The 20,050-nt window shown below is 37.6% G+C and overlaps 1 long non-coding RNA gene across 1 annotated transcript in view; it reads left to right on the top strand.

Annotated features, from left to right (window-relative positions):
- The first annotated feature begins 241 nt into the window (after window positions 1–241).
- Window positions 242–20,050, top strand: part of LOC140164625 (uncharacterized) — a 288,651-nt gene continuing 268,842 nt past the window's right edge. Inside the window, exons 1-3 of the long non-coding RNA XR_011860547.1 lie at window positions 242–365; window positions 16,310–16,381; window positions 19,059–19,917. This is a non-coding gene — a long non-coding RNA (uncharacterized lncRNA). The remainder of the gene's footprint in view (window positions 366–16,309; window positions 16,382–19,058; window positions 19,918–20,050) is intronic.

The following is a 20,050-nucleotide window of genomic DNA, read 5'->3' as shown; positions in this document are numbered from 1 at the left end:
TTCACCCTGGAACATGTATTAAACATTATAAAACCCTAAGAAACTATACGTAACTTTAGTGTATACATGTTGAGAGGCCAAGTGGACTTACGGTCTTCTTGCGCTCAGGTCTTCAAATATTAGTTGAATGATTTGACTTGAGATATTTCTCGTTTGATTGAATCAGCCAATGGGATGACACAGTTTCCAACTGTTAGTGATCAGTCAACTTTATCCAGCAAGACTATTGAGATATGGTCAGTGCCCGTTTGGTACGAAATCTAACAGTTGCGTCTTTGGCTCAGCATTGTAGCTTCAGCTATTTGTCTCCAGTTCAAGCTTAACTGGCTGTACATGCCCATCGCTGCAATCCATTTTCCGTTCAGGTGAGTGTTTATTGTTTAATTCAGGGGCTATTTTAGGCGGAAAAAGTCACTACACGTTGGCAAGGTAGTTAGTTACTTCAGTACTTTTGTCGCAGTGGGCATCGGAGAGGAGGTGTCGAGGGGTAGTACCTCTTGAAGTTTTTCTATAATATTTCTACATAGAAAGAAGGATGATTTATTAATACGCGCAGAAAGAAGGATGATTTCGGGATGATTTATTAATACGGGCATTTTGATACCCTATTTGTCAAATGTCGTTCAATATAAACAACATAGTAGTGCTTTTAAAGAAAAATACCCAAATTTAAAAGTTGCAGCTACAGCGATCAATGGTTATTACGCAAGCATCGTGGCACGTAAAACCTTCCATTTATCTTCGCGCTGACTTCAAATCAATACAAATAGCTGCAACTTTTAAATTCGGATATTTTTCGTTGAAACACTGCTGTGTTGTTAATATTGAACCAAATTGGACAAATGAGGTATCAAAATTCGCGTAAATATATCATCCTTCCTTCTGTGTTGAAATATTGTGAACACACTTATTAGTTCTGACGCTATAGGCGTATTTATAACAGTTGCGTTACTTTTTGAGCAGTCTTTAGTTTTGACGATAGCAGCAGCATAGAGTAAATTCCGATAGCAGCTTGTCTCAATGAACCAAATACAAATATTTTTCTTTGCATTCGTCACTTGTGCCATGTCAATCCAATAAGCAGGTGTTGCTTTGTAAGGCGCGTGAAAGTCGATTCCGAGTTTATCGTCCCCCGCCCGCGTCACTTTGTGGACACCAAAAACACCCGCGTCAAATTTTCAAAAATGCCAAAATAATTCATTATTTTCAAAGTATCGGTGTTTTCACCAGTTTTAGCAATTGGAAACATGTATTTTTGTTTGTAAAACATATACATTTATAACTTGGAACCAAAACCAGGCTCTTTTCTAACTTTTCTAGTCCCTACCCATATAAAAACATGTTTATAAATAACATGTATGAGTGTGGCTTTAAATCAACACGCACTTTAGGTCAATAATGAAATCTGATGAAAAAATGAAAAATGAAAAATGAAAAAGTCACCTCACCAACCTGGGAAAAAAAAGGGACGATAAACTCGGAATTGACTTTCATGGGCCTAATACGATTGAAATCTAATTCACCATAATTAACAATATTTATTAATGAGGACCAAGAAAAATACGTCATACCAGAACTTATTGTCTACCTTATTTTTCGTTGCATTAAATTGGAGTAGACCTGTACAGCAAATATCGTTAGTCTTTACATTCAAACATAAATTTAACAATCTTTATCCATTATTTTTGTCACCTTGAATAATCCTCCGAATCCAATTTATTTTAGTGCATTTTATGAGATTCATCATCTGGCATAAAAAAAAGCATTTTTAACTACTCCATTCTCATATCATAATTTTGATGTAAAATTGGATCGATTGAGCCTATATTTGTTGGTGAAGCTATGAGTTTTAAAATATTGGACGAGACGCAGTTGAGGCCAATATTTTAAAGCTCATAGCGAGACCAATAAATATTGAGCGTAAAGCATCCAATTTTATCATTATTATGTTTTGGATCCAATATTTTCACACACCTGGATTCATCAAAACTTAATAATGTACAAACTGAGATTTTTTCATTTTGTCCGGCTTCCCATTCCAAACATATTTTACAACTCGACCCAATACAGTAAGGTTCCTTTTTTGCAATTGGAAATTAGAGTCACGCGGTAGCTTGACCAGCAAGTTTTAAAAAAAAACGACTGATAAAGAAGAATAAACAGATGCACCGCGAGACTATATTTACACGGAACAAAACGCTATTGTTCTATGATATTTTCGCTGGGTACAAAATATATCTAAAACCATGCTAAATCGTATTTACTGTCCAAAGTGTCATATTTTAATAACTCTTTATTTCAAAAAGTTACACGAATCTTACAGTCAATCCGATTGTTTGATAATAAACAAACATTCTTGCTTTATTTCACGCGGTATTTCATAGCCAAAATTAGTGGCAAATCATAGCTAATCATACTGATATCCACAATCTTTCGACACTGCTACAGCCATACATGGCTGTCACTGTCGCACTAATTTTTCAGATTCACTTTCAAATATACCCAGGCATTTTCCTGGATACCCTACATACAAATTCTGGACCCCATTCGCCAAAAAATCAAGTTTTTCACAATTCTTTTATTCTTTCCGGACCACCTGCCGGTTGAACACCTACTTAAACCAAGCCTGCGTCAATCTCGGCATACTCACTCCGATTCATACCAGATCATCACTTGTGCAAAGGATTGTTATAAATATTCATACTTCCCCAAAACTGTAATAGACTGGAACCAACTACCACAATCAATCATCAACATTCAAGACTCAACCAGCTTCAAAACAGCTGTGCAAGAATTCCTCAAGCAAGACTAATCACCTACGGGCGCACACCAATTCCTGCTCGTATTGTTCCGCACGGAGCGTTGTGCAGTATCCACACAGATACAGATACAGATACAGCATATATTCATATTAATAAATACTCCACTTTCACACATCGTAATAACATGTTTGATTTTTTATTCACATTTAGGCCTAGGCCTTGGGCCTACTTTCACCATCCAGATGCTATCACCATGCCTGACTATCATGGCATCTTCGTCATTTAAAACACCGAAATTTATTTATTATTTATTATTTATTTATCAGTGCCTCTGTTCACAGCTCAGACTGAAATTATATTTGATATAAATATTATAAATGAAAATCACAAACCGCGAAAGATCGCCAACAACTGCCGCTGAATATTGATATCCAACTAGATTTCCCCACAGGGCTAAAGGGCAGGACTTAATTAGGGGAATTAAAATCACAAACCGCGAAAGATCGCCGACAACCGCCGCTTAATAGGGGTATCCAACTAGATTGCCCCGCAGGGCTGCAAAGAACTACAAACCGCGAAATTTGGATATCCAACCAGATTGCCCGCAGGCATATCGATTATATGGATATCCAACAAATTAAGACCACAAACCGCGAAAGATCGCCAACAACTGCCGCTCAATATTGATATCCAAGTATATTGCCCCGCAGGGCTATAAAGAACCACAAACCGCGAAATTTGGATATGGAACTATTGCCCCACAGGGCTTCAAAGAACCACAAACCACGAAATATGGATATCCAACAAGCTTAAATTACAAATTAGCTCCCGATAGAGAGCAGGACTTGATGAGGGAAATTAAAACCACAAAACACGAAAGATTACAAAGAACCACAAACCGCGAAAGACTAGATTGCCCGCAGGCCTATCGATTATAAAGAATCACAAACCACGAAATACGGATATCCAACAAGCTTAGACTATAAACTAGCTCCCGATAGAGGGCAGGGCTTGATGAGGGAAATTGAAACCACAAACCACGATATTCAACTATATTGCCCCGCTGGGTTACAAAGAGCCACAAACCCCGAAATTGGGATATCCAATTAGATTGCCCGCAGGCCTATCGATTATTCGATTATAAAGAACCACAAACCGCGAAAGATCAACAACAACTGCCGCTTAATATTGATACCAACTAGATTGCCCCGCAGGGCTATAAAGAACCACAAACCGCGAAATTTGGATATGCAACTAGATTGCCCCACAGGGCTACAAAGATCCACAAAGCACGAAATATGGATATTCAACAAGCTTAAACTATAAATTAGCTCCCGATAGAGTGCAGGGCTTGATGAAAACCACAAACCACGAAAGATCGCCGACAACCGCCGCTTAATAGGAATATTCAACTAGGTTGCCCCGAAGGGCTACAAAGAAGCACAAACCGCGAAATTCGGATAGCCAAGTAGATTGCCCCGCAGGGCTACAAAGAACCACCAACATTAAAACACGATTATCTGGGGCATTTAGACGCTTCCGTAGTATAGGCTTAAATATATGCGCATTTACCAGTTCCGACATGAAGTAGGCCTAAATCGGATTTACTCTATGTGTGTCTCTCTGGCATTGTCAACATTGGGTGTGTGTTGTTCATATTTACATTTTATTTACATATTTTCGTAGCCTTGAATAATTAAAGTATATTAAAATGTTTATTGATCATTGTGTACGCCTCTGAACATTACAGTCACGCGTGACGAGCAAGTTTTAAAAATAAACGACTGATAAAGTTTTGTTTAATTATTTATTGTCATGAATCAAGAATGGCAACTTCAAACATCCATTTTTCGTTTTATTCGTTTTATGGTGTACTTCATAACCTGACTTTCCAAGCTTGGAGCTGCTTGGCTACATTCATAAAAAGAAAAGAAATCTACCAAAAAAACGTTGACAACGTAAAGAAATCAGCAAGTTTAAAAAAACCCACCTCGCATAGGGCCAGCACTTTGTCTCGTTTTTTGCAGGTTTACATGGTCCAATAATCACAAGATGACTGACATGTGGTAACAAAGGAAGCAGTCACTGCAATTTGATTATGTCCCATATGATTGGCCATTCAAGACACCCCTGTGAATATACTATAGCGGCCTTTTCAAAATATACCTGTTTGCTTGACTGCATTGACAATTCCCGGGAACAATACACACAGTATATGCATTGGACAACAATAAGCATGATAAGTGATGATGTGACCTCTAGATTTATACATCGTTCGTCTCGCACACTGCCAACATTTGATTGAATGGACTGTTGGCTACTGCGCCGTGATTACGGTGAAGGACACCGGTTCAAATCCTTTGTTTGGAGCCAATCGATAAAAGCATGCAGGGCCTCTATACCCATGTACAGTTTATCCCTTACATAACCTATGTCTTGAATAAGCTGGCAAAGTTATGTAATAATCGGATTAATACTATATAGCAGTAGGTAAAAACAAGTTTTGAATAATCCGCGCTACAAAGTCCCATGCAGTGATCCCAGCGAAAGTGAAAAAAAAATCAAATTGTTACGTTTATAAATTTTTTAATGAAAACAAATGGCAAAAAAACAAAACAGGAAAACGACAGTATTGACGAAGTTGAAGCCCCATTCAAATACATGTAGCTAATTTATATACTGTCAGTACCGCACATCGTCATCATCCCTATATGTTCGTGTTAAGAATTGCCGTGGTAGTACGATAAATCCTCACGTTTTTCAACAACTACGCATGGTGATTTTGTTTGAGATAGGCCGTGCGACTCAGGCTATGCATACAATTTGAGATTTTGAGAGCCGGCCACACTGTTTCTATTCTATGTTTTACGATTTTCGCATGATCAGTATATGGCTGGCCGTAACCGCCACAACGTGGAGCTGCTACGCGTAGCTTGCTTTTCGCTTCGCGGAGCTAAATTGACCAATCATGTTAGATCTTTTCATTACGCGGAGCCAGTTGATGCATCATCGTTCCAGAGAGAGAAAACTCTTGCCAAAATTAATGTTTACTATGTGGATTTTAAATGAATCGAATGTAAATAAACCACCAACAAATTCTTAATGACTAAATTCGCTTCACGTAATGAGTAAGTCGTACTTGATTGGTCAGTTTTACCTCCGAGTAATGAAAAACTCTAACATGATTGGTCAATTTGGCTCCACGGAACAAAAAGTCAGCTACGCGTAGCAGCTCCACGTTGTGGCGGTTGCGGCCTACTATATGGGTATCCCATATGATATTTATATTGTAAGAAAATTTTATTTGTTGTCACGTAAATCACAGGTTTCGTTTAAATGTACTAACTGGAAATTAAATGTACTAATTAGTGAGGACCGGTATTTTGCTGTGGATATGTTTAACTGCAATTTTGATGTAAAACATTTGAAATCCTGGGTAAAAATTTTGATAATATTTAACTCTTTGAGAAAATTATTTTATAAAGGAATGCTGGTAAAACCAGGTGCAATACAATGTACATTATTGACACACTATCAAGCTCTTTATCTTCGTCAATAATAGAATAATCGATTTCAATCGAATTGAATGCATGAGTTTGTAGTTGACTACTGAGCGACCTAAGCGATCGATTGCTAGCCAATCAGATAGAACTCCTTTTCTTGCGTTCAGTGAAATACCACTCGCCTGTCGCTCACTACCACTCGCCCGTCGCTCACCAACGGAGTATTAAATTTATATTTATCGTATAGGACGTCGACGGTGTGTACCGGTATATAAATTACAGACTCACGTAAATGCATTATTTTTTGTCTTAGACACACGGCTTTCGGCTGAACCACTGCACCGTGTTAGCACATCTATGACAGACAATGACGAAAGGTACAAAATCAGCCATACGCCTTTAGATAGCAGAAGACACCAAATTGGTGTTTTATGACCTTTGACATTCTTTTGTGGCGAGTGACATGGTCTTTCAATTCACGCCGAGTGTCCTTGACAGGTTTGACTATGCTTGTGTGGTCATGAAAGAATTCAAAAGATAACCTCTGTCCCAATAATCACAAGCAATTGTCTGAAACTGCTCCTCGGATCATAAGAACTCAGTCCTCAAATGATAGTCATAATAATGTCCAAAATATAAAAATTACTGACTATCATTGAAGACTGAGTTCCGCAGTCTAATATCCAAAATCTGAATTTTGATGATTTTTACGATCGTCGGGATGAAAAAAAAATCAAAAAAATCACTGAATGGGCCTTTAGTTCCCTCCTCTCCTTCCCCTGGCAATATAAATCAAAGAAAAATAAATAAAACAAGAAAAGGAAAAAAAAAGACAAAGAAAATTAACCAAATTAAGGGATCTGGAATGAGCGTTTTGAGCGTTTCGATAGTATTTTTCTGGGACACGAGAGCACATCAGACATATCGAATTGCATTATGAATACGAAGAATGTCTTTCTGATATCAAATAATTTTCATTGTTTGAAATTCACGATATAATACAAATTTTATGACAAATAATTAAAATTTGATATTTTTCACATTTTTGATATATAACAGTCCTCGAAGTAAATGATATATTCTTAAACAGTCCCTGGCATACCATACATGTATAGGCTTATGTATAGTAAATTTGTCTGCTTTATCTGTTTTGTGCTGTTTAAGCAAATAGTTAAACATAATTTCCATAAAAATGCTTTTACTGTCAGATATGTCCCCTCTTAATTTTGAGCAGAACAAGTGAGGTAAAGCAAAGAAAATTGGAATTTACTACTACTAGCGCCAATGAATGTTATATGATTGTAAAACGGTACGATCCTCTGGGTGTGTGGGTGTGTGCGTATGTGTGTCCTGCACGCGTATTTTTTTCTGCAACTATAACTGGGGACGCAATACGATACCGGTATGTTATAAGAATCAAACTTAAAAGAAAGATGGCTCTTGTCAAATCCTACAATTCTGTCAGAGAAAATATGTATATTTGCATTAAATTTTTAATTAATTGACATAATTGATTAATTAATAAATATTTTATTTAATGATTTACCATAATTCCAAACATGTCAAACAATATGTCAAATTAAAGCTAATGAAATGCTTTATATATTGGTCAGAGCACATTTTGCAGAATGCATTTAGTATTTTAGTTACATGATTCCAAACATTCTATTCCAATTTTTTGCTGTACACGCATAGGAGCTGTACTTTTAATCAATAATTTCACTCCATTGTCAAAGTACTGTGCTCTCTGTTGGATCATGGAGTGACCAGGTCCTAGAGTGTGATGGTTTTGTAGCAGATGACAGTGCTCATTCAAGCCTGTCAAGGTCAGTTAGTAGCCACTTGCTGAATGGATGGCCATTATCAGCTATCAAAGAGATGCCTTGTGCAGCTGCCAATCACAGTAGAGGTTTGATAACATTTTGTTAAAAACCCAAATGTGATATAAGGACAATTAAGCTGTGCATGTTGGTACTTAATTGTTTGGATTCTTATGTTGAAATTCCCTTGTATTAGTATTTTTATGTGTAGTGTATATTGTTCATAAATTATATAGCTTTTAAATTTTGGGCATTTTTGCTCTGTTGCACTGTACCATTATGGAATTAGAGCAAATCAATTACCGACACAAGCAGGTATACAGTGTATTATTTTATTTTTATTTCGTATCTCAGGAGCACAGCTCACTTGGTAAGGCATCAGAATTTGGTACACGAGCGCTTGAATTTTAAATCGGAAGGTGGTGAGTTCGAGCCTCATCACGGTCACATTAATTTTATAAACCAAATATTGTTCGAACTTTTCATATTTGTTTTTCTTTTATTGTTTCTTTTCTTTGACTTTTTTTCTTGTTTTATTTAATTTTTTCTTTATTTTTCTTTGATTCATATTGCCAGGGTAAGGAGAGGAGGGTACTAACGGCCCATTCAGTGATCGTAAAAATCATCAAAATTCAGATTTTGTACTCAGTCTTCAATGATATAGTCAGTAATAATCTTTTGGTCATTATATGACTATCATCATTTGACGACTGAGTTCTTATGATACATCATCCGAAGAGCAGTTTCAGACAATTGCTTGGGATTGGTGGGGCAGAGGTTATCTTTTGAATTCTTTCATGACCACTGAAGCAGAGTCAAACCTGTCAAGGACACTCGGCGTGAATTGAACTGACCATGTCACTCGCAAACAAAAGAATTTCAAAGGTCATAAAACATCAATTTGGTATCTTCTGCTAGTGGTTCAGCCGAAAGCCGAGTAGGCCTATTTAAGACAAAAATAATGCATTTACGTGAATCTGTAATTTATATACTGACAATAGGCCTATATATAAATTAGCTACATGTATTTCAATGGGGCTTCAACTTCGTCGATACTGCCGTTTTCTTGGGTTTTTTGCCCATTTTTTTCATTAAAAAAAATTGATAAAAGTAATTAACAATTTGATTTTTTTTTTCACTTTCGCTGGGATCACTGAATGGGGCTTTGCAACGCGATATATTCAAACCTTGTATTCATCTACTGTTATAGCATTAATCCGATTATTACACAACTTCGCCAGCGTATTCAAGACATCCAATGCAAATAATCACCTAGATTATGACGTATCATACTGTAAATATGGCGGAGTACTCAAATTCATTCAACAAAACCATGATTACAAGCTATTGCAATCTACCGCGACAGCTCGTCACACACACATAACAAATGCACTATACGATCAAATAGGTTGACGACAACGTTTGATTAAATGCACTGCATTGCGCCATGATTACGGTGAAGGACACCGGTTCAAATCCTTTGTATGGAGCCAATCAATAATTTCACGCACCTCTATTATTGCCCAATTATTGCCCGGGATGATTGCACACTGTAAAAGAGCTATTGTTATAATGTTTGATGAAATCGTGTTTAACTATTTGCTTAAGAACGTCACAATACAGATAAAGCAGATAGATTTACTACATGTGGTACATGTATATACATATAGGGAATGTGTGTGAGGATTACCTAATTATAATAGGGGCGTATCCAACAATGAATTCCCCCCCCTTTCAAATGTGAAGCCAAAGTGCAGGCCCTATGGCTCACTTTTTGAAACTTGGTCCCATTTGAACACCAATAGCAAATCAGTGTTTTTATTTTATTTCAACAGAAGACGGCGTTTCCAACAAGATTACAAACAAGCCTACTTGTTATTCGTTTAATTCAATCATTAATCATGATATTATAAAACAAAACACAAAAAGATATTGGCTTATCATGCAACAAGATAATAACCGTTCAGGTCGTTCCAGAAAGCTTACAAATTAATATCGCATCTACACATTAAAGATACATAACACTTCTGGAAATGTTTTAAATTGATGTAAATATGATAAAGTTTAAATCAGTACCTTTTACAAATGGGACCAAGTTTCAAAAAGTGAGCCGAGGTGGGTTTTTTTAAACTTGCTGATTTCTTTACGTTGTCAACGTTTTTTTGGTAGATCATCTTTTTCATCAGTACAAGTGATTTTTCATAGTTCTGTTACTTTTGACAGAGTTGCAGAAACTTTCCGCCCCTCGACCCGATCCGAACCCCACCCCACCAGTCCAAACTATTGGCCAAATTGAAACAAGAGAAGACACGAGAGACATTCCCACTCCCGACCCTAATCTTGCAACAATCTTGTCAGAGTTACAGAAACTTTCCGTCTCTCGATATACTCCTTTTCGTGATAATAATGATAGAGATAGGGACAAGTCATGTGACAGATCTCGCAATTTCGACAGAAAACGGGATGATGGATCCCCATGGCATCGACATAGAGACAATGACAATAGAGATAATATTACACGTCATGACTGTGACTTTGAACGTTCTTTTAGCCCGTGGTATAGAACTCGTGCGAAAAGACCCGACTATAGGCCTACACATACCACTTATCACAGAGACAGTGACCCACACAGTCACCGCCGTGATGACTATCACCGTGATGACTATCACCGTGATGACTATCACCGTGATGACTATCACCGTGATGACTATCACCGTGATGACTATCACCGTGATGACTATCACCGTGATGACTATCACCGTGATGACTATCACCGTGATGACTATCACCGTGATGACTATCACCGTTATGACTATCACCATGATGACTATCACCATGATGACTACCACCGTGATGGTCACCACCTTCATGATCACCGCCGTGATGTTCACCACCGTGACACGGACAAAGACTATTATTATGACCAATACGGGCGGCCTCCTCCACGGGGCGGAAATAGGCCACACAGAGAGTCGCCATAGGGTAGGCCTACAACAGAGGGGTAGAGTTCCAAAACCTCAAGGTGTTCTCTTTCTCCCTCATGGGTTGTTCACAGGGCCCCTGATATTCATGATTTTGACTTATCAGTGATCTAGTTGTTATAGATTGGTTGTTGTTGTTGTTATTGTTGTTGATGTTGTAGCTGTCATTGTTCGTTTTGTAATAATGGACGGAAGGTTGATCTTCTTCTTGCAAAATATCTTTGGTTTTCTCCTACACACATATTGTTCTACATTAATTTGGGGATATGAACTTTGCATTGCAATAATTGATTAGAATTAGTGAACCCTGATAGACTAAACTAACATTAGAGATGGCGAATTTTAGTGTAGCGCGCGAACCGTTGCGATAGCAACCAATTTAATAGAGTTTTCCCAATTCCTTCTTCCCTAAATTAATCCCCTCCCGAGATACGCCTGTCATAACTGAGAGATTTTCCTTTTCGAATTTGATTTGAGTGAGGTCCGGAAGGGGTTCGCCTACCCTTGATACCCACGTAGACAACTCACATAACTAATAATAATGCAAGTTTTTATACCTCGATACTTCTTCCCGGGACTTATTCTCCTTTCCAACCCTTCCATAATGAAAACACATGTGCTTTCAAGATGGTGTGTTTTTGTATACCATTGCATGAAAGAGTTGTTACTTTTATCTCAACTAAAATGTATAAGAAACTTCTGTCCATATGTTTATGTATAGCTATAATGCACCCGTGTTGTATGTTTTGTTAATTTACTACCAATCTACTACCCCTTTCAGGGCTAGCCTGGCTAAGGTACTACATTTTGTATCTTTCACCCCAAGTTAATCAGTAAAATGATTATATGTTACGTTGCATTATTAATAATATTTGTTGCGTAGGCCTAATGTGATTTTGTGTCAATATTATTGAGTCACAGCATTGACTAGCCGGCAAAATTATGCTGGGACTCAATATGTACCTGAGACCATAATACCTAAATGGTCTCAGATATGTACACATCACAACAAAAGAGCCGAATGTTATTACCTAACCAATTACATCCATCCCTTTTAAAGGCACTTTTTCAGATGTATGATACAGGTAACCTTAAGAACATTATATTAACTTAATCATGTTATTAGTCAGAAATCTAGCTATTGCTTACCGCTTTCAACCTCTCTAAATATTAATTTTATTATATATCTAATGTTATCAATTTCTTTAAATATTGTGTAATGTCTCCATCAGATTATCCTCATGAAAAGAGAAGTATTCATCCCTTATGACTCTAGCAATAATAATATACTGGACTTGTGCAAAATTGCGTATTAAAAAGGTTGTGATGCATGCATAATCACTCTTGGGACTACAAAAGTGCCAACATCTCTTCTATTCAATAATTTTCAGTGATTTAGGTTCCAAAAGAGTTGTTTGAGTCCTAAACACCTAATTTGACTTTTAGATTGCCTTTATCATTTTGTTTATCATATTATTGCTGTGGCAATTTGGGTATTTGTTTGGTACCCTATATGTTTGGTTTACATTGGCAGTTTTACTGTCAGTTTTATTTAAAAGCCTTTTATATGTATGTATTTTAATATAGGTTACAGTTTTATATCTTTTAGGATTGGTAATACTAATATTAACACCTTGATTATTCGCAATGTTGTTACTTTTGCAGTGTTTTCTATCCATCGTAAATCAATTTTAGTCATACTTTCAATTTACTGTTCATATAGATTAAGAACTTTCATGTTTCTTCTGTGATTGTTGCCTCCAATAGTCCCCAATTATATTTATTTACGAAACCATCATGATATAAGTCGTTTCATTGCCTATACCATATGAACTCCATCATGTATCTATTTTTCATTACGAAGACCGCATTAACTTTGATCGCTACTGACATTATTGTTTGCAGTTCCTATAGTACATTCCTGTTTTCATCACATAGTTATGTTTGATCATTGAACTTGAGTGTCAACGACTGACTTAAATTTTTACTCCACATGTTTTGTGACTACGCCTTAATAGATGGTGCTGACAATTTTCTCCAAGTTCACTTCTTTTATGGTGGTCACCAACAATCAACGAAACAACTACAGTATATTTCAACTTTTGCACAACATGGCTGTCCTCTTAATTATCAGAACAATAATTATTAGTGATATTTCTTTACTATCACCTATCACTGTGTCTAAAGAGTTTTCTTCAGACAGTCCTGCATGTGGTCGAACTATTTTGGCCAAATAGGCGTAGTGACAATTGGTCTACTTCTGGACATTAACATTATATCGTGCACCCAAGCACAATAATTGCTACAAACTTGAGTGGTCACATCATTTCACTTCTTCAAGGAAGAAAACAACATTATCATGATTATAGCCTACCACTATTGATGGCAGTCACAAAAGACTTCATAATTTACTTCACTTGCTGCTTTTATGGTTAGCTATTGCATATTTTATATTATATAAAGAGAGAGAGAGAACATCTATTGCATTAATTATACATGCTACATGACTCTGCATACCAAATCTTTAAGTATGACTTCAACTTGCTTAGGACTTGAGAGCCTTCATCATCTTCAAGAAACTTCCAGTGATATGAACACCGCATGCTACTCTGCAGCAACAGTTTACCTTATTGCAACCACGTTCAGCACCATCTATTTTCGCGGAATGTGCACCCCTTTATTAACATTGCGGCCACGCCCCGTTTCAAACATGGCGACCCAGATCTTGCAGAAACAAACTTTCGACATCGGTTTCAGGACATCAAGGATGCACTGTGAACTTTTGTTTTAAATCGACACTCGATATCATGACTATTTTGACTTTATGATATTTCACATTGCCACTTTTGCTTACTTTTATATTTCATATTTGACATACTTTCATGTTTTATCTATGTTCATATTTGCTTGACATAATGCTTTTGCTTTTTTTTTGTTTTTCCATATATTACACGTACTTTTACTATTATTCTACTGTGATGTTTTGGGTTTCACTTACACCAATACTACTTACTTTCATTCACTCTTGTTATTATAGATAATTGCTCAATTACTTTTTACTACCCGATCGGCCAATTAGCCATACAAAATTTTACATTTTTATTATATTTTGACACAAGTCATTTGATCCCATCACTTCATTTTATTATGTTTAAGTCCTATTCAGTATTTCCCAGGTTCTCTGATCTATCAATTATTCCCTAAATTCTATAGATGATTCCAATTCAGTCTTCTCAGCTCTTTCTCAATTATTTTATTTTCCCAGTCTATTCATGGTTTCCTACACATATTTACACCCTCCTCTAATATTAGATCCACACCAATTTTCAATCGCGCATGAGGACGCTCAATCCGCGCATTCCGATCTTCATCACCAAAGGCGCCTCTTATTAGTTGAAAGATCCGGAGGATCTTTACGTGGAGGGGGAATAATGTAGGAGATCAGAATGGACGGGTAGAGAAAACATTGTCTTTAGGATAATTGATATTAACTAACAATTAATAAGGAAATATCTGGAAAAGAGAGCCCTGGGAGATAATCATTCTGTTTACCCCACAAAAATATATTATCATAGTCAAGCCATTTATCTCAAGTGTTTGTCCACCGTTTATCGGCACCTTCATCCCCTCTTCTATTATTATTCAGGTATCATTTTGATCAAACCATAAAAGGTACTCCATTAATATCACCAATTCTGAGATTTTATCTCTCCTCCATATTGTGAAGGGATCAAAATGTATAATCCCACAATTATCTTAATTGGGATTATAAAACTAACGTTGGTGGCCGCAATTAGGCCCTGGGATCTTTACCCTATCGTGATTGGCTAAAAGTTGATCAGGAGATGGCCTGATACACCCTGGTCTGAAAAATCAGGGGAGATCCCAGTGTCTTTGATTTGTGACCACCATCGAGAGAAGACCTGTCTTCAAATCCTCTCTCTCCGATCTAGAACTACTATCTCGTCATTCGTTATGAACTTTGTTGTTCAGTCATCGCCAGTCCAATAAATTATCTTAATATTAACCAAAAACAATTGGTATCGTGTTTGTGTCTTCGTATCGTCGCTCCTCCAAGAACCTGCCCGTTACTCGCTCACCATCTCTCTCCTTCAGCGGTAACAAGTGCCCTTAAAATCATCCGATTTAGACACATTTTGGTGCTTTTTGTGAAAAATACTGATGGATTGCTGAAAGTAAGTATAGATGAAGTCAGCATCCGAAAGTGTGCCAAGGGTACAAACAAGAACAACCGAAGACGCCCTGGTGTCCCCCACACCTGCTTGAAATCCTAGTTCCGCCTCTGAGGGCCCCATGGTACTTTGCTAATAGGGCTCTTTTCGTAAATTGTTATGACTTTTTCACAACAATTTTCAACAATTAAAGTGAATTTTTGCCATAAAAAGAAGTCTAAAAGAAGAAGGCCAAATGTACTAGGACATTTTCTCGCGAAGGCGCGCAAACAATATTGAAATAAGAATGTTTGAGCCCAAAATGAATTGGTATTTGATGGGCTAGTGCTCGAAAAGGGTGCAAAATTGTGCAACTTTAATTTATTTGCCCCAAAACACGGCGTTTTTTGTGCTAACAGATGCAAAGAGCAATTATTGCTTCCGTTTTCCCTCTATTAGGATATTTAGGGGGACATGTTTCCCCGCAACCTCCCCCCCCTCGCATCCGCCGCCCATGATGCACATTACAATATTACAACCTTTTGTCTCGGTATTTTGAGCAAGAGGGAAACTTGCCCCCTCCCCTGCCCGCGGTCGCGTCGGTACGACTCTGCTCTCTACTCCCGAGACATCCTCTACCGCAAAATACAGGAAATGTGGAAAAACTGTCGGCGTCGCCGGAAAAGTTTGACTATAGACTAATCCAACGAGGCAAGTGATGGTCAGAATTCAGTCGGCCATTACTGGGTCCCGTCTGCACCAAACTGGTGTTGTTACTGTCGTTCGGTGGATTAAATCCGCTTAAAAATCGATGTGGAATTGTATTGTGTTGTAAACTTTAATCATTCTTTTGTCTACGTGTAACACGGGTGATGGAATGCAGTTTAATATCCCCGCCAAGGCCACATCATTTCACTTTTTTTTGTCTGGGATTTTGAAGTACATTCCATCACCCGTGTTACACGTCGTGTATGATTTCAATTGGAATGGCCCAATTTTAAATAATCCCATAGATCATGAGATAACTGGATCGAAATAATTGATGTTTTTTGCGTTTATTCTTTGTTCCAGATTTATTCACAGCTGCTTTTCTGCATTTAATAATTGTGTGACGTCATAGTGACCCTAGTCCTGCCCAGGTAGGTAAGTTGATCAATGATTTAATATACATTTCAGAGTTGAAATAGTTTCAACTCTCCGAAAATATTTCTGAAAATATGTTTCTCTGTTTGGTTGATTGTCGAGAGGAGTCTGGCATCCTCAAAGCCAAAGGGCTCTAGCATTAGGTGCATATAGGATTGTAATGTTTGGCTTAAGGGATCTAAAATGAGCGTTTATTGCGTTTCGACAGTATTTTTTGTGTGACATGAGAGCACCTCAGACCTATCGAATTGCATTCTGAATACGAAGCATGTCTTTCTGATATCAAATAATTTCCATTTTTTGAAAATTACAACATAATACAAATTTTATGAAAAATTATAAAAATTTGATATTTTTCAAATTTTTGATATATAACAGTCCTCGAAGTAAATTGTATAAATCTAATGATATATTCTTAAAGTGTATGTAGCAGGAAGGAAAAGCCGACGGTCAATTGAAAATTTTGACCTTTCATATTGAAGATATGGATTTTTTCCCAAAAGACCTAATTTTTTTGGGTGTTTTTGGGAAAAAAATCCATATCTTCAATACGAAAGGTCCAAATTTTCAATTGATCGTCGGCTTTTCACCCCACCTACATACACTTTAAGTATAAATCATCAGATTTATAAAGTTTACTTCAAGTACTGTTAAATATCAAAAATATCAATTTTTATTGTTTTGCCATAAAATGTGTATTAAATTGCGATTTTCAAAATCAGTATCAGAATGACATTCTTCGTATTCAGAATGCAATTCGATATGTCTGATGTGCTCTAATGTCCCAAAATAAATACTGTCCAAACGTTCATACCCCAGCCCTTAAACATCGGGAGGGGTCTGTCTTGGGGTCAAAAGGAGTAAAATTCTAGAGTTGGTCCAATTTGAAGGGAAAAAATGTGATGTTGATATGATGAAGGTCAGTTCAAGGTCACCAGAGGTCAAACAAAGGTTAAATTTTGTTATTTAGAGGCTTGTTGTAAAATGTTACGTACATGCATTCTTCACGAAAAGACAACTTTGTCCAAGGTCATTTCCAGGTCATTAGATGTCATTTCAAGGTCACGGCTGGACGTTTTGGTCTTTTTAGCCCGCAGCATAGGCCTATCTAGCTTCTCCATTTTGTGTCCGAGGTGGAGCAATATTCTGGATATCTAGTGGCGCACAGCGTCATCATCCATATATCTTCGTGTAAATAAATGCCGTGATAGTAGTGCGAATCAATTAGTTGTTCAACAGCTACCCATGGCGATTTTGTTCGAGATAGGCTGAGCGACTTAGGCTAAGCACATCACCTGAACGATATGAGATACCACAGCGTTTCCATTCATCAGCTGAAATGATATGTTTTTACAATCTGCGCATGCTCATTACCCTTTTGACATTGCCAACACAAGAAAATTCGATTTATTGTCAGTTTTTTGTTTTCAATACCCTGACTGGAAGTGCAATACCCTAACAAGAGATTACCAGATTCTTTCAACACATACATTCAAAACTGCAAGTAAACCTATGGATTTTAACTACGGTAATACCAAAAATAAAAGGATATTTTCTATGATTTGAGATTATAATCACATCAAAATAATCTACACCACCATATAGACGAATCCAATTTCACGCATTCTTACACCTCAATGGCCGCTATAGCTGGGTCCCCGTCGGCTCCATCTCACCTAAAATGTGAAATGATTCGGCATCATTGGAGGTATTTTAAACTGCATTCTATCACCCGTGTTACACGTAGACAAAAGATTGATGACAGTTTACAACACAAAAGAATCTAACATCAAATGTTATGCGGCTTTCATCCACCCAATTGGGCAGTCACAACACCAGTTAGGTGCTGCGGGGACCCAATAATGGCCGACTAAATCCTGACCATGACTTGGCTCATTGGATTCGTCTATAGCACAACATGTAGTTTATTTTCATTATAGGGATAAAATCAATTCATACAATATACAACGAAGGAACGTGATTTCTTTGTCCCTGCGTTTACTATTCTATACAGACCATTGAAAGATTGGTGTGATTGGTTTTTAGCCAATGCTTGGTTTTAAACCAATCGCTCACCGAGCGAGAAGTGCAAGTATAGACGAATCCAACGAGCCAAGTCATGGTCAGGATTTGGTCGGCCATTTTCGTGTCCCCGCTAGCACTAACCTGGTGTTTTGAGCGTCCAATTGTGCAAATAAAAGCCGCCTAACACCTAGAGACGATGCAAGGACGAGGAGGGTTAATACAATAATATATACAATAGAGATATCCCGTCGCATCTATTCATGCATAGTCCTTTTGTTTGCAAGTACATCCATTTAGAAGCTGTGTGTTTTGCCGAAGGGAACTGTATTGTGTTGTAAACTTTAATCATTCTTTTGTCTACCTGTGTTTCCGCGGATTGTGTAAAACGGGTGATGAAATGCAATTTAAAATTTCCGCCAAGGCCGAATCATTTCACATTTTGGGTGCATTGTAGCCGATGGGGACCCAACTAAAGGCTGATAGGAATGCGTGAATTTGGATTCGTCTATAAGCTAATTCTGTAATAAAGGCAGTTTATGAAGACACGTGCTTTGATGCCTATAGAAAATATTTCTTTATTACCAGGCATGGACGATGTGTGGCGCGGCCCTATAAACTAACTGGCTAGTTTTATTTTGCTTTGTATTAACAGACCATGGCTGCACCAGACAAAACCTGTTATGTTATTCTCATTTTGGTATTTTCACCGTTGCTAACCATGGCCCAGCCTGCTGAAGAAAAGGGACTGGAAGATGCGGCTACCTTGTTTTTGCGTGAAATCCTCCGCCGAGATCATCACCTGGTAAAGGATGTCGAAAAACGAGCAAATATAAAAGACGAAGTATCTTTCCAATATGGTGGTAAACTTACAAGACATGGAAAAACGTGTGTATCGGGCAGTGGTTATGGGAATGAAGGGTGTTGGTACTATGATGAGTGGTACATTTGGTGTTACACTTCTACGGATGGGGATTGGGAATCGTGCTGTAAAGATGAGTGTACGTTCCCAGGAGGTTATGGGTTTGTGATTTTTGAATGCGATGATGGCGACGGCACCCTCGCAATGTGTAATCACCTTAAGTGGTGGGAGGATAAATAAAAGACATAATAAAAGTAAGAAATTCCCCAAATAATTGGTGGCTTTTAGATTCAAGCACAAGCGCACCGTGGGTTTGTGGTTTTTGAATGCGATGATGGCAACGACACCCTCGCAATGTATAATGCGCTTAGGTGGTGGGAGGATAAATAAAAGACCAGGCGGCGGATGACATGATCGAGCCGGCAACTCATGAAACCGCCCGGCCGTATGGCATTTTCCATATACTCGGTTAGTTTTGTGGGGTTCATTATCGAACCCCAATGGTTTTAGCTTGTATTTATATTATTTATCAACATAGGCCTATTTGTTTGTGATATTTCAAGCGTTTTAAAATTTCAAAATAATCCCATTCAATTACACGGTTGACGATGAAAATTTACTGAATTTAGGGACTGCACGTCATACACCACCTGTAAAAGACATAATAAAAGTAAGAAATTCCCTAAATAATTCGTGGCTTTTAGATTCAAGCACAAGCGCACCGTGGGTTTGTGGTTTTTTGAGTGCCATGATGGCGACGACACCCTCGCAATGTGTAATGCGCT

The sequence above is a fragment of the Amphiura filiformis genome, chromosome 11 (assembly GCF_039555335.1).
Source record: "Amphiura filiformis chromosome 11, Afil_fr2py, whole genome shotgun sequence".
Classification (NCBI taxonomy): Eukaryota; Metazoa; Echinodermata; class Ophiuroidea; order Amphilepidida; family Amphiuridae; genus Amphiura; species Amphiura filiformis.
The sequence above is the reverse complement of the archived record's forward strand: the minus strand, read 5'-3'. Positions and strand labels throughout refer to the sequence as shown.